At 44.9% G+C, this 25,430-nt stretch overlaps 1 protein-coding gene across 9 annotated transcripts in view; it reads left to right on the forward strand.

The window, feature by feature from the left end:
- Positions 1-25,430, forward strand: part of TENM3 (teneurin transmembrane protein 3) — a 670,243-nt gene that overhangs the window by 331,844 nt on the left and 312,969 nt on the right. The gene's annotated exons all lie outside the window — the stretch shown is intronic.

Consider the following 25,430-nt stretch of genomic DNA (forward strand, 5'->3'; position numbering starts at 1 on the left):
CTCCAATATTGTATGCAGAATAGAAAACATAATTGGGAACAAATCTTTGACTTCGTTTTTCATTGGTCTATCGTAAGTAACATTTTAATGTTCATTCGTTTCCCAGTAATCAAATCTAAAAACTGTTATTACCAATGCAAACATGTATCCAACCTTTTACTGTAGTGAATAGCGTATCCTTATATGGAATTTTTGGTTTACATTTTGCTTGCATTCATTTTTTTATAGTTGCTAACATCAATATGCAGAATGAGAGAAAAAGCTTTCATAAAATACCGTCTCTTGTAGTTAAAAGTAATCAATGCCAGAAATGACTTATTAGCCAATAAAGGCCTAAAAGTCACTTTAAGAGTAAAAAATTGTCCCTTTGGCATCTTCAAGGATCAAGAAGCAAAGAGAAAAGTAACTATCAGGACAAGAATAGAGATTTTTTCCTCTAAATGATAGTTCTGTTTCCACATAAGCTTAGTGGTGTGTTACCTTCCCCGCTCCCGGCCAGAGCCGAGGAAAAGCCAGGAGAGTCCATCATTTTGATCCCTGTTTATGTTTTTCCACGGCTCTTTGGAAATGTAGACGATTGAGGCCATTTTCCGTGTTTTCACTAGAGGTTTGCTGTCTGTTCACCTCTCCAAAATGAAGGTGTACACTTCCAATGTTGAACACCTGCCCGGGGATGCGTGTGCACATGTTGGTTTTTTTAGATCCCTAATTGTGGAAAGAAATCTATGAGGTGGGCCTAAATGATAGTAAAAATGAATCTGGATAGTATTTCTGAGCATATCTATGCAGGTGCCAGCATAGAAACTACACCACGCTCCGAGATCTGCCTGGGGAGCTGATGTTTAGGAAAATATCAGTGAACAAAAGCAGGCCAACGAAGTAGGGAAACATTTCAGCCCACATGTATAGCTTCCCGGGATCCCTGCAGACGGCGCAGCTGCTGAGAGGCGGGGCAGTTCCTCTAGGCACAGTCTGACCTTTACTTTCAAATAACAAGTCAGGGTACCATGTCAGGGCGCAGGAACCAGCTGCGGCCCCTGGGTCTTCAGTCTCTTCTGCTTTCCCGTGGAAGCCTGTGTCCTTCACTCATTTGGAAAGCGGCCTTTTGGGGTTCCTCGGGCTCCGGGACACAGAAGTCATTCACACCTGAGTTACTGTTGCTTGGCGGTGGTGATAGGGTTCCGTAACCGAGTTCCAGAGGGACAGGCCCCGGGGCCAGAGGAACTGAGGACTGAGGGATTGAAAGGTCGGACACTTGAGACCCGTCCTGAGTGATGAACCTGTCGCCTCTCACAGCCCTCACATCTGCCTCCCATCCTGGCCTTAGAGATGCGTGGAAATCCCAAGTAGTTTGCACAAACAGAAGACAATTTTTAAAAATTGTTTCTGGATGCTCTAACCGGTTTGGCTTAGTGGATAGAGCGTCGGCCTGCGGACTGAAAGGTCCCAGGTTCGATTCCAGTCAAGGGCCTGTACCTTGGTTGCAGGCACATCCCCAGTAGGAGGTGTGCAGGAAGCAGCTGATCGATGTTTCTCTCTCATCAATGTTTCTAATTCTCTATCCCTCTCCCTTCCTCTCTGTAAAAAAAATCAATAAAATATATTTAAAAATTGGTTTTGGAAATTTAGTCTTAATCAATGTTGATGATGTTGAGTGACAAAGACCTTCTGTATATGAAAATATTTATTTGAGTTTTTAAAAATTCTTTTATGTAACCCAAGTAGCCTCAAAATGTAGGGTAATGGTACTTTTGTGGGCAGCACTAGTTTCTTTCTTTTTTAAAATTTTCATCCATTTCCCTGCTCCCCTCCCCTTGGGCAACCATCAGCTTGCTCTCTTTAGCTATGGGTCTATTTCTGGTTCATTTTGTTAGTTCATTTTTTTTAAAGATTCCACATATCAGGGAAACCAGATGGTATTTCTCTTTTTCTGACTTGTTTCACTTAGCACAATATCCTCTAGGCCAGCGGTCACCAACCGGTGGTCCGAAAACCTCTGGTGGTCCGTGATGTCCGAAAGGTTGGCGACCACTGCTCTAGGTCCATGCAGGTTGTCAAAAATGGCAAGATTTCATTCTTTTTTATGGGTGAGGGACATTCCATCGTATAGATGTACCACAGCTTCTTTATCCATCCATGTATTGATAGATGGCTAGGTTGCTTCCTTATCTTGGCTATTGTAAATAATGCTGCAGTAAACAGAGATAGAGGTGCATACATCATTTCATATTAGTGTTTTTATTTTGTTGAAACACTCAGAAGTGTTGTTGTTGGGCAATTTAACAGCTCTGTTTTGAATTTTTTGAAGAATCGCCCTACTGTTTTCCATAGTCACTACACCAATTTACATTCCCACCAAGAGTGTGGGAGGGTTCCTTTTATTCCACGTCCTCACCAGCACTTGTTATTTATTAATATGTTGATGGTAGCCATTCTCACAGGTGTGCGGTGGTATGCATTGTGGCTGTGATGTGCATGTTCCTGATGCTTAGTGATGCTGGCATCTTTTCATGTGTCTTTTGGCCATCTGTGTGCCCTGTTTGGAGAAATGTCTACTCATTTTTTTTAATTGGATTCTTTGTTTGGTTGGTTGGTTGGTGTTAAGCTGTATGAGTACCTTATATATTTTGGATGTTCATCCTTTAGCAGAAGTATCATTGTTGAATAGTTTCTCTTTTTGTTTTGTTGATGGTTTCCTTTGCTGTGCAAAACATTTTCAGTTCGATGTAGTCTCATTTATTTATTTTTGCTTTTGTTGCCCTTGCCCAACAAAAGCAAAAATAAACAACTATTTTTTTACTAATATGAGGCTGTTTAGTAATAAATAGGAAAAATTTTAAAATATTTGGACATTATATTTTACTTTAGGGAGGATTTGACTGAGGAGACATATTCAAAAGGATATTGCTAAGACCAATTGGTCAAAGAGTTTACTGCCTATGTTTTCTTTTAGAATTGTTATGGTTTGGGGTCTTACATTTAAGTCTTTTAAGCCATGTTGAGTTTATTTTGGTAGAGTGTGTAAGAACGTAGTCCCATTTCGTGTTTTGCATGTGTCTGCTCAGTTTGCCCAACATCACTTTTCGAAGAGACTGTCTTTACCCCATTGTACATCCTGTTCTCCTTTGTCATAGATTAATTGACCATACAAGCGAGAATTTACTCTGAGCTCTCTGTTCTATCCCATTGATCTATATATTTGTCTTTATGTCAGTACTATACTGTTTTGGTTGTTGTAGCTTTGTAGTATAGTTTAAAATCGGCGAGTATGAAACCTCCCACTTTGTTCTTTCTCAAGGTTTCTTTGTCTATGCAGGCTCTTTTGTGGTTCCATGTAAATTTTAAGATTAGTTATTCTAGTTCAGAGAATGCCACTGTATTTTGATAATTGCATTGAATCTGTATATTGCTTTAGGTAGTTAGAACATTGTAACAGTACAATCCTTCCAATCCATGAGCTTTTTATGTAAGGTTTTTATTATTAAAAGTAATCATCAACCCTAACCAGTTTGGCTCAGAGGATAGAGTGTCAGCCTGTGGACTGAAGAATCCCAGGTTCAATTCCAGTCAAGGGCATGTATCTTGGTTGTGGGCACATCCCCAGTAGGTGGTATGCAGGAGGCAGCTGATTGATGTTTCTTTCTCATTGATGTTTCTAACTCTCCCTCTCCCTTCCTTTCTGTAAAAAAAAAAAACCCAATAATATATATATATTTTTAAAAAGTAATTATCAGTCCGGCTGGTGTTGCGCAATGGTTGAGCATTGACCTATGAACCAGGAGGTCACAGTTCGATTCCCTGTCAAGGGCACATGCCCAGGTTGCGGGTTTGATCCCCAAGAGGTACCATGCAGGAGGCAGTGGATCAATGATTCTCTCTCATCATTGATGTTTCTATCTCTTTCTTCCTCTCCCTTCCTCTCTGAAATCAATTAGAAAATATTTTTAAAAAAGTAATCACCATAGCAAATAAATACCTCCTGAGCATATTGTACGACTCTATGCTAAATGTATGTTATTCACAATCTTATTTAATGTTTACATAAAACCTATGACATAAATACTATGTTATGTTCGTTTTGCAGATGAGAAAACCGAGCTTGTAAAAGGATAAGAAATGTGGCCAATTGTCTCCATCAGTGGTTCTCAACCTTCCTAATGCCGCGACCCTTTAATACAGTTCCTCATGTTGTGGTGACCCCCAACCATAAAATTATTTTCGTTGCTACTTCATAACTGTAATTTTGCTACTGTTATGAATCGTAAATATCTGATATGCAGGATGTATTTTCATTGTTTGCGACCCACAGGTTGAGGACCGCTGATAAGAAAGTGGTAGAAGCGGGGATTTGAGCAAGCCTGCCTGATTGTTAGAATGTTGCCCACCGTGCTAGGCAGCCTATTTTGAATGGATTTCTAGTTCTCACAAATATGATCTGGTATTTGGAAAGCAGGTATTCTGCAGTTCTAAAATAAATGAAATATTGCTTTAATTTAATCTATGTGTGGCCAGGAAATAAATTAATACTCAGCTACAGTTGACTTGGCTCAGGCACTGTCAGTTAGATTACTGCATGATCGACCCTAATTATCCACTGAGAATAATTCACTCATACACATCTCTTTATCTTCCCCCTTCTTTCTCTCTCAAACACACACACACACACACACACACACACACACACACACACACTGGTGTACTATACTGGTTGCCACATGTGCCCACTAATTTGAGAGCCATAGCCTGTAGGACATCTGTAAAATGGTGAGTTTTGTCACTCTAGAAGTTTCTAGAATCTTTATAAAATTTAAACATGGAACGTAAGGATAATTATGTTATGGTAAGACTTGCCGAGAGAAATTCTTGAAAAAAGAGTAGGCTCAGAGCAATTAATGGAAAATTTAGCTGTCGCTGCTTTGGGGGCAGGATCTGTGGCTATGATTGCCCCCCATTCACATTCATATGGTGATGTATAAATGGACATGTGCTAAACTATAGGTTTGTCCGAGGTCATGGCTGTTGTACAGATATTCTGGGTTAGAGCTCTAACTGCAAACCACTAATAAATCGACAGTTCAAAATTCTGTTTTTTATCTGACACTCAGAAGACACGTTGGAGGGGTGAGCAGTGTCCTATGCATCACTCCACTCGATCTTGGAAGCCACTTGCTTTGCCAGTACATTGCCCTGATGACCAGGGATTGATTTAAATACAAGAGGGTTGGGGGGAAGTTGAGCGCCAGAGAAGTAAACCCAGTTACTCCAGAGATTGGAGAGGTCTCCTCGGTGGGCATCTTGTGCAACAGCTTTCAGAAGGTCATTTTGAAATCATGTCATTCCCGAGTGTCACCAGGGAAGTGACAATGCTGCATGCATTTCACAGTTAGGCTAGTTAGAGTCCAAATTCTGTGAGCCATTGTGTCTCTCCATCATTCTCACCCATCTTCACCTTCATTATCATCGTCCTTTATTATTTCACTAGAGGCCCAGTGCACAGGATTCGTGCACTGGTGGGGGGTGTGGCCTGCGGAGATCAGCCAGCTGTGGGAGCACTGCTCATTCCGGTCAGTAGAGCAGCTGTGGACCTGCCCTCTGAGCGGCTGCTCATCCTGGTCAGCTATCACACTGTGGGGGCGCACTGACCACGAGGGGGCAGCTCCTGGATTGAGCATCTGCCCCCTGGTGGTCAGTGTGTGTCATAGCGACTGGTCGACTGGTCGTTCTGCCATTGGGTCACTAGGCTTTTTTTATATAGGATGGTCTCCTCACTCCCATCTGGGAAAAGTAGACAGAGAAGAGATTATCACCAAGTGAGGGACAACATAGAGATGAATGGGTACACTGTGTCACCACCTGAGCTAGTGGCCAAGGGAATAAACTTAAGCCCTAGTACAATATACTCTTCCTGCTCGATCAAAGTCCCCCCTCCCCTCATTTCAGGCTTTCTCTATGGCTTTGAAAGACGAAATAAATAAGAGGTGTATAGTCTGATTCCCATTTGCCGCTATATACTCTGAGTATTTCCAAAAGCATCTGGAAGAGAGGGCTTGTGGGCAAATGTTTGGCCTCTGCTCACCACTGTGTTCCTGCTGGTACAGTGTGGGTAGGCCAGAAAGCCAAGTGTGACTAAGAATCAGAGAAAAGTCGGATTTCTGTTCTCAGTCATATGAACCAGTTCTATTTTTATGCTTATTACGATTCTTTAAAACAAAAGAAAATAAAATGAAATGAGCCATGAAAAGGAAGAAGCAACAATCACAGCTCTTTCTAATCAGCAAGGGAGTGTTCTGTTTTTTATTTGCAATTTAACTGGGTCTAACCAGCTAACCCACGTCCTCCCAACCATGACCTCGGGGACCCCACGGGCCCTCCAGGACCCCCAGATTCCTGCAGGAGTGCATCCCTGTGGGTCACCAGCCCCTGAAGGTCACATGTAACCCGGGCTTTGCACCTCTGCTGCTCGGCCCGGCAATTGCCCTGAGACATGAATCCCACTGTGGTTAGAAGAACCGTTTTAAGCTGTAACTTCTTAACTGCTTCTGGTAAAATACCCCTCATCTACAGGCCCCCTCTCCCTTTTTGTCTGTGTAAAGCACGAGTTGCAATGCCAATGTCTTCCTCTGCTGTCAAACGTTTTGAAGCCTTGCGCGCAAATTTTCCCCCTGCAATGAGGGTGCTGATTTATCAACTAGAAGCGCGATGCACAAAATTCTGCAAGGGGCTTGGCCTCTGCCACTGTGGCAGCCACCTCGGCCCTTGCAGCCCCGGCTTCATCCGGAAGGTCATCAGGAAGGACGTCCGGTCTAATTAGTATTATGCTTTTATTATTATAGACTAGAAGCCCAATGCATGAAAATTCCTGCAAGAGTAGGCCTTCCTTATCCCGGCTGCCAGCACCAGCTTCCCTCTGGCACCCAGGACCTGGGCTTCCCTCCTCTGGCTGGCCACAGACAACTGGGACCCGGGCCGGCTTCCCCTGGGCCGCCTGCAGGTACCGGGGACCCCGGCCGGCCTCCCTCAGGCCCCGGCTTTGTCAGGAAGGTCGTCTAGACGTCTGGAAGGTCGTTTGGCTGTCCAGTCTAATTACCATATTACCCTTTTATTATTATAGATGGGTAGCTGTACTTCTTTCAAACTTCCTCTTAGAAGAGGGGGAGCTGTAATGTTAGAAGCTAGTAAAGCCAGGCGAGCAACGGGCCAGCCCCTGGAGAATGGCACTTTGAACCCAGGCTCGTTAATTCCCTGGGACGTGGGAGGCATCCGGGCCTGCTTTTGACCCTTTGTCGCGCTGACATCGCTGCTTCAGTTGTTGGCTTCCGGTGTCTTCCTCACCAAGTCCCTGCTGCCTTAAAAATTAATTACGATAAGAGTGTCTTTTCAGTTCAGACCGTTCACGAACGCCTTGCGTGCGGGCTGCAAATGAGGAAGTGTAAATTAGGGCATCGCTGAGCACGAGGGTCCCAAGAAACCAATTTAGGAATTCTCCCCGGGCTTGGTGGAGACCAGAAAGCAACCCCCCACCCCCCCCACCCCCCGGGGAGAACTGGAAATTAGAAGCTGCTTGCCTCTCGTTTCACTGCAAGTTCCAATCGACCTTCCTGGGAAGAAATGTGCTACATGTATGGGGACCAAGTTTGTTATTTCATTTTGCCGTTCATAGTATGTACAATGCTCACAGCTTTATTAACAAACATTCTCTAGTAATTGGCATGTGCTATTCAAAGGGTGTCCCATGGACAAGCTCCTTTAATACTTAGAGCAGCTCTGTGAAGTGGGAATGATTGTCGCTCCCATTTTACAGATGATGCAACTGAGTCCTGGAAAGTTCAACTGGTGGAAGTCTTTGCTCCTAACTTTGAAATGATACCGACTCAACAATTTGACTCAGTTTCCGAACTCTCCTTTATTATGCCTACAACGCAAGTGGTAGATAGTTTTTAAGGTGTGATCAGATTACCTTAAAAATTAATTTTCCACAGTGAACTACGGGTCACCAGGTGTCCGTTTCCCATGCCTTTCTGAGGCATGGGGCAGGAACCTGCTTGCCTTTGGTTGGTTGTCCTTCCTGCTGGCCAGCCCTTGAACTTGACCTTCTTCTTGCAGCTTCGCCAGTTAGCATGTGTTCATTGGTTTTGCACCTTCCAAAATTTGTCCACATCTCTTCTCCATGTGTGTTTGTTTTGTGTGTGTGTGTGTGTGTGTGTGTGTGTGTGTGTGAGAGAGAGAGAGAGAGAGAGAGAGAGAGTCTTTAAAAATTGTCATCGCTGTCCTTGTATTTTCAGGGTTCTGCTCAGGTTGTAGGAAGTATTTTCTCTGTAGGACTTGGGGAACAGAGGTGGGGAGAGAGGCAGAAAAGAAAATACTATGACTCCTTCAAATCTTGAAAACGATTTCTTCCAGATCACCGTGTATTTGCACAAGTTCAAGTTTAGGCCGGAATCGCTCCGAATCTATGAAATGCATAGCATAGTCGTTTGCACAGCTGTGGTCAATATGGCCGCATCGTTCTCAGACTGTTCGCATGTCCTGTATGAAGGATGTACGTTCTGAAAAACTGCGCTCACTCCATAAACCTGAAAAGTGGGGTCCACTGGGCCCAGTGAAATGGTAACTGAAATTGAGGAATCGCAATAACAGAGAGGACAATAACACTACAACAAGCTCTTGTTTTCTAAAATGTAAGCAAAACTTCATATGTTCATGCCCCAAACTCCAAGACGCCAGTTTATTTTTAAAGCAAGAAATAAGAAACACCTGTTTATTATCAACCATAACAATATGTTTAATTTTGAGCAACTCCTCTTGGCAGTTGCTAACAAGCCATATTTTAAAATTTAAAATGGTTTTTAATATATTCGAAGTCATGAGGAAATATATTTAGATGTTTCTTAGCCTTCAGTTAAGTTTATTGAGTATTAAATGTATACTAACATTAACTTCAGTCATTATTTTACTATTGTAATTAATGAAAATGAAACTTAACAGTTCTCTCATTTCATCTTACTGTATTATATTTCTCAAGGAAAAAATCAAGGCAGGATTATCAGTGACCCAGTAATAGGATATATTTTTTTAAATAGTTTTATTGATTTCAGAAAGGAAGGGACAGGGAGAAAGAGATAGAAACATCAATGATGAGAGACAATCATTGATTGGCTGCCTCCTGTACGCCCCACACTAGGGATCGAGACCACAACCTGGGCATGTGCTCTGACCAGGAATTGAGCCCTGACCTCTTGGTTCACAGGTTGACACTCAACTACTGAGCTAAGCCACCAGGCAATACAAGGTAATTTTTCAAAAGCAGTTCCCATTTGTAAAAGTGTGTAAGTGCTAAAATAAAACACAGGAGAAAAGAAACCCTGTGGGTAAATAAGCTAAGAGGAGTCATTCCTTTCCATTTCACAGGACTGACTTGACCAATTTTCCTATATTTTCTTTGGGTGCAATACGATGATTGTCTACCATTAAATAGAAAAAAACTAACTAAAATTTATAAAAACACACTAAATGTGGCAATTCAACTAGGAACTCTTCGTGAAAACGCAAAAAATGTAAGTGGAATGTTTCCTGTAAACCTCCATGGGAAACTGTTTTAATAAATCTTTAAGGGCAATATTGATTTTCATCTTTCTCAGGTTTGAGGCTTTCAGTTAAAGTCACTCTTTCCAGCATTTACCCCTTAGAAAGGAAATAGTGAAGGAAATTATTTTCCTTGTTGATTTTAATATTTTTACACTTTTTGTTTCCATTTTGACAGTTTTATTGATATTTTTACTGGTTTAGGCCTAATTTTTTAAATAGATGTGACCAAACTATTTAATGTAAGAATGTTCAGGCACATGTTTCATCTGAAGGTTTTGCACAAATCTTGCCAAGTTACCGCCCTTAAACGAAATAATGCATGGACAAATCACAGAACTGCCTAAAATAGACAAAATTGATCTCTTTTTAAGTTAATTTCATTGAAAAGTATGTTTGCTGGCGGCAAGAGAGGGTATCACCATCCTCCTCCTCCCACCCCACCCCAGCCACAGAATTTTTGTTGTTTTAAATAATTGAGGTCAAGAGGAATTAAAAGGGGGGGAGATAGTCCTGGAGAGAAAAGGGCCATTATGTGAGCTAATTAAATTTTTGCTGACATTGTCTCTTAAAATTGCACTTAATCCACTAGGTATGCACCAAATGAGTGCAGAAACATTATGTGAAAACGGACTATTCTCTTTGACGACATGGCGGAATATAGAAAAGGAAGATTTCTGTGATGTCTCATCAAAATTTAGTGCCTGCACATTTATCCTTATTTCCCGATTTTTGGAGAACATGCACTTCCTACATTATTTGGCTTTTATTAATGAAGAAAATCGCCCAAGGAAATAACTGTAGGACTCATTAACTCTTTCTTTTTCATTCCACCCCAGCCGCTGTGCTGTTTAAATAATGGCTTAGAAAATAAAGAACATTTTATATAACGTGGGGGGATTGTGTGGAACTCAATTATAGTCTCCGGAGCAATCAAGGAAGATATTTGTTGTTTTTATTTCTCAAAAAAAGAAAAGGTCAAACAACCCAAATGATTCTGCTTGCCTAGGACAAGTCCTGGAAGCATTTAAATTTATTCCACATCCCAAAATGCCGACCTTCTCTAATGCATATTAACCTTCGCCGTAAGGATCACAAATCTTCAGATAATCTCCTGTATTTTAGTAATTTATTTTCTGTCAAACATATAAAACAAATCTTGGTCAAGCATTCCATTAAGAAGGGAGAGAGGTTGGGGGAAATGTTTCCATTGTGGTATGCGCTGCATTTTCTGCAGTTTTTGATGAAACACAGATGTTCCACTGTGCCCACAAGGATGGTTAGCCGTGATCAGATTGGTCCCCGGTTAATCTCTGAAACCTCACGCTTCCCTTCTTCCGATCAAAATGCATGGCCTTCTCCTGCTGAATGAACTCCGCTGAGCTTGAATCAAAATACTCGAAGGGCACATCGAACATATCAGAATGTCTACAATGGTTCATTACATACTTCCCTCCGAAATGTTTTAAATATAATTTGCTTTCCTACTTGATGTCTCTCTGGGCTTTAGGAAGTGCCAGTATTTACACATGGACCATCAATTCCGTTCTCATGGATATTCTGCAATATTCTACAGTGACAAATAGTGCGTTTGCTTGAGAAAGTAATTGGGTGCGTGGGTACTGAAGTCAATAGTCCACATTGGAGAACCACTGAGAACATGGTATTCCACTAGGTTTGAATCTCTGACTTTGAAAAACAAATAAGGAACAGAGACTGTATCCTAGAAAGCTATAAAATCAAAGCAACAACCGGAAGAGAGTTACGATGGCTATCACAGATAATGGATGAGGACTCACTCCATCATTGACACGTAGGCAAATCGCTGCAGAAATAGAAAGGAAAGCATGCATGCGTGATTTTTTAATCATCTTGATTGTGTTGTCCAGTGACTCTGGACAATTAGAAGCATACTTTTATCAGAAGTTAAAACCACATACGGATTACTTTAGCTATTATTATTATTATTTAATTATTGTTAATTTGGTTATTTTGTAGTAAAGTAATTGATTTCAGAATAGTTCGCCCTTATTCGAATAGCTCAATATCTTTAGCACCCAGATCATTTTCCTTCACTAGTACCGTATAAAACCACATTATCATCCCGTTAACGGATCTGTTTTAAAACTTTATGTGATCTTGAACCTAGACCTAATACTTTGACATGCACAATTTAAAATAATATGATTAACTATTGAATTTATAAAATAATCCTCAATCTTTCAGATAGAAGCTATAATACCTCCATGTTCATTCTCTGTTGAAAATGATTGAATTTCCAAACATGTTTCCAAAATATTTGCCTTTCAGTTTTGCATATTTGTATGTCTAATTTTCTTCCACGCTGAGGCATCTGTTCATGATTTTAGCTTATTTTCTTTTTTTTTTTTTTTAAATATATTTTATTGATTTTTTACAGAGAGGAAGGGAGAGAGATAGAGAGTTAGAAACATCGATGAGAGAGAAACATCGATCAGCTGCCTCCTGCACATCTCCTACTGGGGATGTGCCCGCAACCCAGGTACATGCCCTTGACCGGAATCGAACCTGGGACCTTTCAGTCTGCAGGCCGACGCTCTATCCACTGAGCCAAACCGGTTTCGGCAGATTTTAGCTTATTTTCAAAATCTTTTTGGGTTAATGTTTGGATTTGATAGTCAAATTCTTTATGGACTGAGCAACTTTTGGAGACCTCATCAATAATGCTTTTCAAGTTCATAATTTTTAACTTGAAACATTATTGTGGATGTTTGTTTTTTTCACTTGGGAAAATATTCAACATCTTCCTTATACCCATTAAACACAGGGTGTGTTGTTACTTTTGTTTTGCTTTTACACTTGAACCTTCAAATATATTCATGATTTTGAGCATATTTGCAGTCTTTCTGAAAGTTTATTTTTTAATATATTTTTATTGATTTCAGAGAGAAAGGGAGAGGGAGAGAGAGATAGAAGAAACATCAGTGATGAGAGGATCATGGACCGGCTGCCTCCTGCACACTCCACACTGGGGATGGAGCTTGCAATCCAGGCATGTGCCCTGACCGGGAATCGAACCGTGACCTCCTGGTTCAGAGGTCAATGCTCAACCACTGAGCCACGCCGGCCGGGCTGAAAGTTAATTTTTTAAAGTAAAGCTTTAATTCCAGAATACAGAGAAAAAAACTACACAGGCGAGAGTGAGCTTTTGTTTGCTTCTGGGAGGGGCAGTCACATTTGGAGAGGAATGTCTCCTGGGGGAGAGAGAGGAAGCCGATTCCCCAGGATGCACTCCCTGGCTCTCTCTTCTGCAGCAGAATCCTCGCTCATTACGGTGAACGTCAGCCTGTGGTTTGGGACATGTGTACTCTCTGTTAATTCACTTACGAATGCTTTCCCTCTATATGTATCCCCCGTGAACCCTACGTCCACGGGATAATATATGTGCCCCTCTTTATCTGTGGCTCTGGAAAATGACAGAGATAAATGCCACTCGGTGCTAAAAATACGCGGAGAGTAATGCCGAGGTCAGCCCCGAGTCAGACGGTACACGGAACAGGCTGGGTTTGGAGCCATGACGCTACGCAAAACGCAATACTGCTGAATTTTCATATTAAGAGGTTTTGGCTGAAGGAATTCAGACACATACACAGTATGGCCCCAGAATGCTTGCCAAGAAAAGTGGAGTTTAAAACGTAGGGGGAACTGGTCCAAGAATAGGCCTCAAACATGTTGCATTCATTACACACAGCTGTGTACATGAAGAGTGACTTTTTATCCCACCTACCAAAGCCCTGCCCAGAGCTGTCACTTTTTTTTTTCTTTTTGCCAACTTGCTGACCTTTCTGTTCCCACAAAGGGAAATGTGACTGACAGATGACTATTCAAAACATTTTGGCAATTAAAAAAAAAAAAAAGCATACTAATGTGTTGGCTATATATACAACATACCCTTAAAGAGACATGCTCCTAAGCTGGGTGTCTGTGAGTAAACAGTAACTAACCGAAGGCGTGCAGAAAGCCCGCGTGCGTGCTGCATGCTGACGGATGCTGCATCCGGTGCCTGTGGAATAGAAGGAGGGAGCAGTACCCAGGTCCCCCAGGAGATGCGGAATGATGATAAAGGCACGTGGCAAAGAAAGAGTAAAACAGAATCCCATGTCAACACGCCTGGAAGAAACCAATGTCAACCACGACACATCAGCCACCGTGCATGGGCACTGGGATTCCCCTCCTACCCAGTCGTAGCTCCCCGGTCAGGTCACATGTTCTCTGCCTCTGCTTCTCCCACCACCATGGACTGATGTTCTCCCGAATTATCTCCGGATCCTGCTTCCCCAAGGCAGGGTCTGGACCCCCGTGTCTAGTCTCCGTCAGATACAGACAGGGCCAACCGTGTTGTGCGGAGCTGCCATGGCGCCTGCCTGTCAGGGCTCTGTTGGGTCCAATCGCTCTGATGTACACCTGCAACTAATGTGACGTAGCCTGTCGACTGTAATGGGGAATTATATTAAAGCTTTTTAATGGGGGGTGCTTGTAAGAACAAGAATGCTGCAGCTACTTCCGACTGACCCTGGTAAAAACGGGGCAGAGTCCCAGCTGGCTTGGCTCAGTGGATAGAGCATCGGCCTGTGGACTGAGGGGTCCCGGGTTCGATTTCGGCCAAGGGCACGTGCCTGGGTTGTGGGCTCCATCCCCAATGTGAGGTGTGCAGGAGGCAGCCGATCAATGATACTCTCTCATCATTGATGTTTCTCTCTCTCTCTCTCTCTCTCTCTCTCTCTCTCTCCCTCTCTCCCTCTCTCCCTCTCCCTTCCTCTCTGAAATCAATTAAAAATATACCTTTAAAAAAAATTGGAGCAGAGATGACCAGGATCATTCTGATGACTTTGAGGGGAAATCAGGAGAGGATCAGGTTTCAGGAAACACGTGGTTTGTGCTGCATGTGGAACTCTGTGGTTAACGTCACAGAATTAAAAGAGAAGAATGGTGTATTTGTCTATTTTATTTTTAAAGTGGCTCTTTTTCCTGTCTTCCCTGAGCTTTTCAAACGCTATCCCATGAATTAGGCCAAGTTGTTGTCTTTGCTTGTTTTTTTTGCTCTGCACTGCGAGAGAGCTAAAGAGTTAGAAGCCCGTTTGGACAGAGACTGGAATGAGAGGACTCAGTGGTCCTTACGAAGAGTGCAGGTCAGTGGTCTTTGCTGGGCGGGGCCACGGGGGCTGGGGGCGGGGCAAAGAGTAGCCAGGCAGCTGCACTTGGGGTCTAAGGCACCCCTTCTGCTGGGATCAATAAAAGGATGCGCGCAGCCGCCAGGTGGGCGTTTCCATGGGAATCGCTGGGACCCACGCCGTTCTTTTACTGGCATCTTTGAAGTCTATGAAGATGTAATTCTGGGTGTACACCAACAAGAGTCTTCTGCAAAGTCAAACCCCAAGAACGCCAGCTGCCGTTTCCACTTAAGTGGCTGTCTGTTCTGAGCGGGGAGGGGCGGCTTTGCCTGGTCATTGCCGGTGGCCGGCTGGTTTCACGGTTTAATGCGAGTTACGTTTTGTTCAGGCGAGTCCATTCTCCCTGGCAGACTGACACAGAGAGCCATTTTCCCGAGCCATTGTATTGCTTCTAGACAGTCTGCAAATACGATGTTTATTACATGACGTCTCCCATCCCCAGTGTTTACAATGCAGGTGAACTCTTTTCTTCAGCGACTTGACTCGGGAGTTGGTTGTTGTTATGGTTTCCCTTTTTAAGTAAGAGCCTTTATTCCCGGACAAAAAGGCTTTGATTCTCATTGAAAAGAAAGACAGGGGACCCCAGCCTGTGGACCCAAGTGTGAAGATGCTTTTGAAGATGGGGCCGTTGGAAGCTGCTTGTAATATGGAGATTAGACATTCCGTCTCCGGCCTGAGAACAGGGCCTGGCATGGGCTGAGCAGGCGACGGCTGCCGCCCGCCTTCCTCTGGCCAGATAAAGGCCCGGAAGGAGCCGCTGCCAGCCGGGAGGAATGGGGGAGAATAGGAAACGGATTTGAAATAGGACCGGGAAAAAGGCAGAGGAATGAATTGAAGACTTTTCCAAATATGCCCTTTTTAGGCATCCGTCGTTGCTGTGTCCACCGGGGAAGAAGATCTTCAGTTATGATTCTCCCATGAGAGTCAAAAGGCAGCAAATTCACCATCAGTACAGACATAGACAGACCTGATGTTGCTTTATTGCTTCCCAATTGGAAAAGAGTTCGATGTGGATTTGTATTTCACGCTTTGGAAAGTCTTCTTGATCCTTTAGAAATGAAAAAGGTCGTGAAAACTTAGAAACATTTTAATTCTAGGCTGAGGTAAAGTATGTATTTTTTCCCCTGCTAGTGACAAGGATATTAATTAAGTTTCACACTAACCAGAGGCAGCCGGGCGGTTTCATGTTTGACGGAAGGTCACGGGGCTTCTAATTTTCCTACTGACCCTGGTTCTTCTGCTGGAGCGGATGCCAACAGGCAAATCGTAAGACCTGGCTCTCCCTTGCTGAAGGGAGTCTGGGGTAGGGGGCGTGTTTACAATATTTAGGATAATTAATAAATAGGGAGATGTCTGTCTTTAAGGTCATACTTCCCAGCTGCCCTGCAAGTAGGCAGTGAGATCTATGCTCCTTTAGGTCCTGACATTTGGTGATGAAGGTAGGTGATTTCTACACTGGCCACGCCTCCTGTTGGTAGAAGGCCTTATTGAAGTTTTCCGTAGGATACCGAGGCATTAGAAGAAGGAGACTTTGCGAGATATGTAACACTTAGCTAGGAAGATAAACACACGTGATTGCCACCAACCGTGTGACACCAAACATATAATAATACTAGGGGCCCGATGCATGAAATTCATGCAAGGGGCTCGGCCCTCGCAGCTGCCACAGCTGCCTCCGCTTCGTCCTGAAGGTCGTCGGGAAGGTTGTCCAGAAGGTCGTTCGGCTGTCCGGTCTAATTAGCATATTATGCTTTTATTATTATAAATAGCTCCCACACACCCTTACCTCTCTTGGCTGCTGAAAAAAACACCGATGCACCTCTCATAGCCATCAGAATGAGGCTAGTATCTTACTTAGAATGTTGATACAGGGAGTAGAATAAAGATGAACATGGCAGTTTTCACTCACATCTGCATTAATAGGTCAACATTTGGGAATGACTGGTGGGCCTTTTAACTCATCCTCCCAAATAAACAAAGAAAAGCTTGATCAGTAAATTGATCATTGATAGTGAATGAACGGGCAACAAAACAATCAGGACAGTGGGAAACCAAGACTGAAAAAAGAAAATCATAAGGAAATGAGTGAATTTAAATATCCAGTGACTGAAAACTATTATCCTCAGACACTGAAGATGCTAGAAGAGACTCCTGCATGGCTAATTCAAGAAATCAAAAGACCTGGGAGGTTTCCTTCTCACGGAGGGAAAGTGCATACCCAGATGAGATTCACCAGGCCCGCCAGCCAGTTAGAAGGGCCCTGTCCAGCGCCCAGATGTCCTGACGCCTAATGAGTTTGTAGGGAAGTGCAGAATCCCCTAGGGGAGGGCTGGGGTGCTTCTCCACTGGTTTCCATGTGCAAACCACTGAGGCCACTCTGTCCCTTCCCGGTCTTCTCTCTTGCAGTGAGCGCACTATCATTGGGTTCAGTGGTGCTGATTCATGTAATGTAAGGCAGGGCCAAAAAGATGCCTGCTTATCCGAGCGACAGCCCTGGGTTCCCCTGGCACTGATGATGACACTGCGTGTTTTTATTAAAGTGGCTAGAAATCATCACCAAGCAATCCAAAAAGCTTTTCATGGGGTCCTTCGCTCTCATTGAGGACCTTTCTCACTAATCGCCAATTGCTGTTCATCACAGCCTAACCCAACTGCTCTTTTTCAGTTAGAAAACGCCTTGTTCTAACCATCCTTCTGAAACACTGCCAGAATTTCCTGGAAGATAAATTGACCCGACATCTATCCTGGAATACCAGCCGAAAAGGTACAGCTATTCAACATAGACATCTACCTTACTACAAGAACCCTCCCGCTTCTCCTGGCTGCTGACGTCCTCTGAAGGAAAGCCATCTTATACTCTGTGGTTAAAATGACACCACGGTGTATTGATCTAATGAGTAATATTACGGAATTAATTCTAAAATACTGCAGCTCATCTGCCTTCGTCTTTAAATCCATCTGAATGATCACATTGTACAAACAAACCTCTTGTTGAAGATCTTGCAAAGGTCTTTGGCCAAAGATTTTATATATATATATATATATATATATATATATATATATATATATAAAATCTACCTACAGTAATAAAAGAGAAACATGCAAATTGGTGTTACTCTGCTATGCCCACCAGCCAATCAGAGCAACTATGCAAATTAACCAAACAAAGATGTCGGTTAATTTGCATACGCAGGCCTGGAGCAAAGACTGAAGGCTCTGGCCGGAGCGAAGACTGAAGACTGAAGACTGAAGACTGAAGAGGCTGGGTCCCGGGTGCCGAAAGGAAACTGGTGCCAGCAGCCAGGGGAAGGAAGGCCTATTGCGTGAATCTTCGTGCAACAGACTTCTAGTATATATATGTTTGCACAGTGACTTTTATCCTGAAGGCTCTGACACGCTCATGCCCAGGATCTTTCCTCCGTTGCGGCCTCAGAACTGATATTCTCCTTGCTTAGCATCGATTAAATGCCCTTGTTTCATCTTTCAATGACTCTAGATCTTTGAGAAGACCCACCTCCCTTTGCAGCAGTGCTTCTAAAGCAGCGGTTCTCAACCTTCCTAGTGCCTCGACCCTTTAATACAGTTCCTCATGTTGTGGTGACCCCCAATTTCATTGTTACAAATTGAACATAATTAAAGCATAGTGATTAATCACAAAAACAAGATGTAATTATATATGTGTTTTCCGATGGTCTTAGGTGACCCCTGTGAAAGGGTCATTCGACCCCCAAAAGGGTCAAGACCCCCAGGTTGAGAACCGCTGTTCTAAAGGAAGTGACAGCCCCCAGGCTTGCTGTCACTCAGGGACTGAAAGGCCCCAGGATGGATGAACCTGCCTCAGAGCTTTCCTTACCCTCAGCCTCCGCCTCTGCCTGTTATTTTTCCCCTCATCCACCCGCCATTTTTTTTTTAAGAACCCAGTTCTACTCACACAGCACGTAACGTGTATCTGTGCGATTTCCGGTCAGCTGCTGCAGTCACCCCTAGCAAGACCCTCACTTATTACAAACCAAGACGGACCCCAGGTAGAAATTCACCCGAAAGAACCAGTATATTTTTACCTACAGAGACGTTATCTTTATTTTTCCCTACAGAGCACTTTAAATAATGGAAATATAGTTTTCTGCACTAGTTTTAAACCAGTCTTGCCCTGTGCGGTTTAAAGAAGGCATTTCATGTGAAAGCACCGAAGGTGTTTCGGGCACATAATAGGCATTGGCTAAGTGAGTCCAATTCGAACCTAAAAGTTTTGGAGGAAAAGAACTGGTTTGGGCACCAGCTGTCTCCGTTTCCGAATGACACCCACTTGCTTTTCTACCCCCCATTCCATGCGGCAGCCACCCTATTACCCACTGGGAATGTTTCTCCTCCGGGTCACAAATTGCTTCTTCCTGCCAGTTTCCAGAACGTTACTTCCATCATTGGAAGTGCCGGTCTGTGACGCCTGGCTGTGTTCGCCCTCACCCACCTCACTCCCTGCCTCAGTTCTCGCAAGCGCTCCTCTGGGGCGGCCTTGTTGGGCTCCCCCGCGGGTTGTCGTCTCCAGTTTCCTAAGCCCGCCTTCATCTCCCTTGGCGCCTGGACTTCCTCTGGGTGGGCCTGGATGTGAGCAACCCCCTAAGGTTCAGCCTTGGCCCCTTGCTCTCTTGGGGTTCCCCTTCCTCTCATCTCAGCGGCTCTCCTGACACTCACTGTCCGCTGTCATGAGGGCCACTGCTCTGAAACGGGCGAGCAAAGGCCCAGTGCAGAGCCGAATCCCTCTGTCCATCTCTGCCCGACTCGCTGGCACATGGAAAGACAGATAGCCAAGGACATGCTCACTTCGTTCTAGTTGCTTTCTCTTTGTCTTGTCATTGAGCCTCCTTCCCTGGCTGGGCCCAGATCTCTAACTGTAGAGCTGGGAGCCCCGGGGTCCTGGTTCTCAGCGTCACCCCTCACCATGCGACTGTTTCCATAGACATCTACCCACCGGACAACATCACCCCATCTCTGGCCGTCCATGGACAACTACTTCTTGGTGTCTAAACAAACAACGCATTTCTAGTCATAGATTTAATTTCAAAGATGTATCGCCTAGCTCTTTGACATTTAACTGCAAATGTGTTTTGGAGAATTGACACTCAAATTCGCTTTGTCAGTGCACGGGAAGATGGTTGAAGCCCAATAGCTTGGATTGAGGCAATCGCTCCGCAGTTAAAACAATCTTACTATTTTTATTTATCACATTAACCATGGGCTCTCCAGGAGTGTATTCAAAGGACACCCCCCCAAAATATATTCTTGTTTTCAAAACCTAAACATAAGTTAAACCCCCGTAAGTTGCCAAGCATGGACAAACACTGCCCTCCCTGGGTGGGCCTGGGAATTCGCCTTGCTGCTTGCAGGCCTTGTATTCACCCTGCCCAGGGCCAGTGGCTCCCTCCATCCTGGCCCCTCCTGGGCCTCCCCCATCATGGAGGTGGAGTTCTCCTCCTAGAAGAAGCTTTGATGCACTGCTCTGCTTCAGGGCCCTTCCGGCATGCGGGTGGACACCTGGTGGCTCCACGCGGGTCCTCGGCTCACACCATGTACTCTGTTCCAGCATGCCTGCTCCAGCTAACTCTGGCTAGCCATCTGGATTTCTCTGGAAGCTCTGCCCTCCTGCCCCTGCCCTGCTCCCACCACTATGGAGGAATGACCTCCGTCCTTGCCCCCTTCCCTCCCTCTTGGATACCGGCCAGCATAGGGCTGAAGCCCGGGCCTCTTGGATGCAGAGCCTTGCTTGATTGCCCCCTGCGAGGAGCCCAGACCTCCACACACCCCCCAGATCCTGCTTCCCCCTCCTCCCGCCTGCCCAGGCTGTGGAGACCCAGCAGGCCCCTGCCCAAGGTCACCCGAATCAGGACAAAAATAAGACTCCGCTCTTTTGACACATAACAAACATGACTGGAGCGCGAAAGCAGAGTCTTAGGTCTTCATCATGTATCAGGTTTCAGAGAGCGGTTGTGGCTTGGGTGGAATAATTTAACACCTTTAAAAATAAAAAGAACTCACCTTTTAGAAGCGATTTGGGATGCGGGTCATTGCAGACAGTTGTGAAATAAATAGCTATATTGTGGGTGGATTTTTCCGTGGGTTAAATCAAAGAATTAGCTGGATCTTATGCCAGCCTTTCAGGTTTCCTGTAGCCATCTGTGAAAAATTACCCATTGGCCTTTATTACCAGCCTTTTATTTTTCCAAACCTTTACTTCTGCTCCAGTGTAAATGATCATTTAACTTTATTGGAAAGGGACCCAGAAATACGATTTTAAGTACAGTTTTGTGTTAGCTTCTAACAGAGCCCACATAACTGTCAGAGACTTTCCTGCTACTGGCAAAGTAGCACCGAGAAACGAGATGAAACCTAAACTGTTGCTCGCAGCGTGGAACTAAACTCCCAGCACAATTACTAGGCACCGATTGATGTCTGTGCTCTGTAACGTTGGTGACATAAACAGTTTCTTTGACATATTTCTTCAAAACAGAAAAAAATGTTTAAAGATAAATGTGTCATTTTTAACAAAGTCCATTTAGATGAGCGGAGCTGTGGAGTGAGGCGTATCTATTGACCTAAACTACCCCTGAAGCAGGTGTGCAGGCGTGTTTCTTACCTACTGTCCTTCCCTCTAGGAGCCCGGCCTGCGGAGAACGCCAACTTGTGTGTTATTGTTACCTTCCCTCCTAAGTGGAAGGTAACTTTGAAACAAGGAGAAGTCAGGTACCCTGCCTTTCGTTTCCCATCCCAAGTCAACAAATTGTCAATTTTGAAAATAGAATATTGTGTTTTCAAGTCTTTGGTGTGGCTCACCCCGATGAACTTGACTTAGAATGTGAATTGCACTCCTAACACCTGTTTAAGCTACTGAGTCTTCGCGTAGTTTTTAGGGGAATCAGTTTAGCGGCAGGGCCCTGGCGCTCTGTAACTGTGGGTGCACGTTATTCACCCCGTTAAGCTCCAATCCCCTCATCTGTAACCTGGGATAATGCAGTTATTCTCTCGCAGGGCCTTAGAGAAAGGATAAAAACGGCATGTGTCAGATGCTCGGCGGAGTGAGCCGTGCAGCGTGTCGGTGTTGATGTCAGAGCCTCCATAGGTTAAAAGGGCTGGATTTCGATTTCCTGTTCGCATCTCTGGCGATATGGATTTGGTGCCTGATTTGGGTTAAACTCTGGTTCCCCTTCAGGGTTTTGGGCTAAGCAGAAAGAGGCCAGGAAAGCTCTTACTATGACAGCGAAGTTGGTGCCAGTTTGAAGTAACAGCTCATTCGTGAACTTTAAAAAATAAATAAATACAATTTGCTTTCATTTGGTTCGTTCGAGCCTTTTAAAAACAATTCCTGGTGGTGTGCAGTCGCTGGGCTTTTCTGCCTAGAGAACTGCCTTCAGTTACAAGTAAGTCAGTTAGCAGTGCAGGTCTGATTCCACGTGGTCACTTATTCACAACATAAAACAGCCACATACCTCACCCTCTGGGGCCGTGTCTGCTCACAGAACGGCGGGGAACTCTGCAGATCTTCCATGAGAAATGCTTCATTAGAGAAGGTGGTGTCTACGGCTAATTATCCCTGACATCATCCACACGGCAACTGGAGAAGAAAACAGAAGCTCAGTGTGCCTCGTTCGGTCTCCACAGACCCCTGTGGTGGACGCCTATGGCAGGCTGGCCTCTCTGGGAGGCAGAGCTATAGAAATCGTTTAAAACCACACCTCTCCTTCCTTCTCCCGTGGGCTGCTGCCACGCTGCTCTGCTGAGTTCAAAGTCAGCCCTTGATTATTCCCAAGGGATACTTTGTCTGCTTTGAAAAGAAATTAGTTTTGTATTCAGAAAAGATTATACTAGTAGATAGTATTCCAATATCCTCCAACATAAAAATGTACCTAACCTGATCTGATATTTATAGATGGGCATTGCTTAATTAGCATTGTAAATTGGAATTTTAATAAATGCTATCAATCACTGACCGATTTACATAGCATTTATCTGGGGAAATGAGCCTGCCGAATACCAGGCTTGAGATTCCTCTCGACCGGAACAGGGATTTAAGATGTCAATGCCTTTCATTCTTCCGTTAGAATGTTCATCTTTCTGTCTTCTAATGTTCGCATCTAAATCCCAGATCTTCTAACTGTGTCATCAAAAATCCAGGGGTACATATCTGAAGCCTAGACAAGTCTCCTCCTCCTCCCCCCCCCCCACCCCAGTCCTGGCAAATTCTACTCATGCAACGTGCTACCTATTTAATTCTTCTGGACTCCAGTTGAACCCCACCTTCTGGTAGTCTGGCGTGAAAGGGATACAGTGTGTGTTTGCAGTTACTTCAGGCCTCTGCCCTCTGAAGAGCTGCATGCCGCACAGTGACCTGTGAAAGCATCCTTTGCAAACTGGATCGGTTTAGGAAGATATTTGCTTAAGAACACAGAAGTCTCTTCGTGCCCCACCGAATATCTATTGTTCTATTTTTTGACCCAATTTTACTAGAGAGATTTTCAAAACCCCGAAACAACTTATCATGTAGACCAGTGGTTCTCAACCTTGGCTGCACATTAGAATCACCTGGGAATCCACAAGCTAATGTTGCGGCCCCACCCCATAACAAAGAAACAGAATTTCCAGAGGATGAGGCCCAGAAATCAGGGTTTTAAAAGGATTCCCAGGTGATTCTAATGTGCAGCCAAGGTTGAGAACCACTGATGTAGACTGTCAAAGGAACGTTTAAATAATGTCTACAATATCTTACTAACGTCCTCATTAAAGGGGAACTATATTGATCATTCAGGGAAGAAGAGCCATGATGGTTATGATCGTCGTGTTGTATTAGTATGTGTTTGTGAGTCATGATTTTCAAAGAGCCATTGTTAAACACACACACAGACACACACACACACACACACACACACACACACAAACTAACTAAGGTGTAGAGACTTTGCCGAACCAAGTAACATCAGGCATTTCTATGTGTGATGACGAGTGTTTAGATGGGGGTGAAAATTGAGAAGGAAAAGTATCCGCAAAAAGGTAGGCGGACTGTATCCCCGTTACAGCAGCATTAGATGTACAACGTGACAAAAGTCAAGTGACGGTGGTATGCTGAAGAGGAGGAGGGAAATGGCTGTTACTGAGTCATGGGAATGAGGGAAGAATGTAGTCTTTATTTGGACGTATTGATAGAGGGAGAACACTAATTCTTGCATGTGTTCATTTTTTGGTTTAAGTCTGTATTTAGATGATCGTTGAAATGTGGGATGACAGCAAACAATATAAAGATACGCTGATTGATATTGGCATTGCTACCTCAGTGCTTCTGGTTTCCTTCTTGTTTATTTATGTGTAAAAATACTTGAGGGCTTTGGAGGAACTGGAAGAAAACACTGGTGAATCCAAAAATTCCAGGAACATTCATTCAATTTTCAGTTTAATGGAGGAAGAAGCTGAAGGGGGTGGAATGTTCTAGAAAAAAAAAAAAGGGAAATTTGGCTTGGAGGCAATGCAAAAATAATGATAAAAGTGGATCTGGAGGGGACAAAAAGGCAATTTTTACATAAAAATTTCAGAGCCGCGATATTAGGTTGTCTATCATTTAAAAGTAAACCGAGCTGGGGCACCACATTAGCTGCCGGGGATGAGGGCTTCCGGCTCCGACCCCTTGAGCCCCTGCCACCAGCCCAGGAGCCCTGTCCCTCAGTGCTGGCCTGGCCCTCCCGTTAGCCAGGAGGAGGGTCCCGCAGCCTGCAGCGCCCCGCCTCGCAGCCCAGGCCGAGGGGCGAGCGGGCCGCGCGGGTCCCCGCTGCGTGCACCAGCGACACCCCCACTCACACGGCTCCCGCCGCACGCGGGACTTCAGGCCCAGGTCGGCCTCCCTTCCGCACCCGGGACGCCCGCCCGCCCGCCTTTCCCCGCAGCGTGTCCGGCCAGCGGGGGGCTTGGCTGGGCCGAGACCGGGTAGGGCCGCCGCGCTCCCGCGTTAAGTAAACATCCAGCCGGGCGCTGCGCGGACGGCGGCGGGTCGGGGCTCCTCCGCGCGCTGGGAGAGCGTGGGTCGTGCTGGCGGGAAGATCCGCTCCGCGGAGCCGCAGCGCCGGAGCCCGCGCTGGAGGCAGCGAGCTGTGCCCGGCCGCGTGCGCGCGCCCTGCCTCCTCCCGGGCCGGGAGCTGCCCGCGCCGCTTCCCGCAGGTTCACCCTCCTCGGGCCTGGCGCGGCGGACTGGGCGCGCGTGAGTGGCGTGTGTGTGCGTGCGAGTGTGTGCACGAGTGTGTGCGAATGTGTGTGCATGGGTGTGCGAATGTGTGCATGTGTGTGCATGAGTGTGCGCGAATGTGAGTGCATGAGTGTGCGCGAATGTGAGTGCATGAGTGTGTGCGAGTGAGTGCATGTGTGTGTGCGAATGTGAGTGCATGAGTGTGTGCGAGTGTGTGCATGAGTGTGCGAATGTGTGTGCATGTGTGTGTGCGAATGTGAGCGCATGAGTGTGTGCGAATGTGAGTGCATGCGTGTGCGATTGTGTGTGCATGTGTGTGTGCGAATGTGAGCGCATGAGTGTGTGCGAATGTGTGCATGAGTGTGCGAATGTGAGTGCATGCGTGTGCGATTGTGTGTGCATGTGAGTGTGCGGATGAG

This window comes from Myotis yumanensis, unplaced genomic scaffold, assembly GCF_028538775.1.
Source record: "Myotis yumanensis isolate MYYU_CA2020_CCGP unplaced genomic scaffold, mMyoYum1.0.hap1 SCAF_3, whole genome shotgun sequence".
In the NCBI taxonomy this organism is placed as follows: Eukaryota; Metazoa; Chordata; class Mammalia; order Chiroptera; family Vespertilionidae; genus Myotis; species Myotis yumanensis.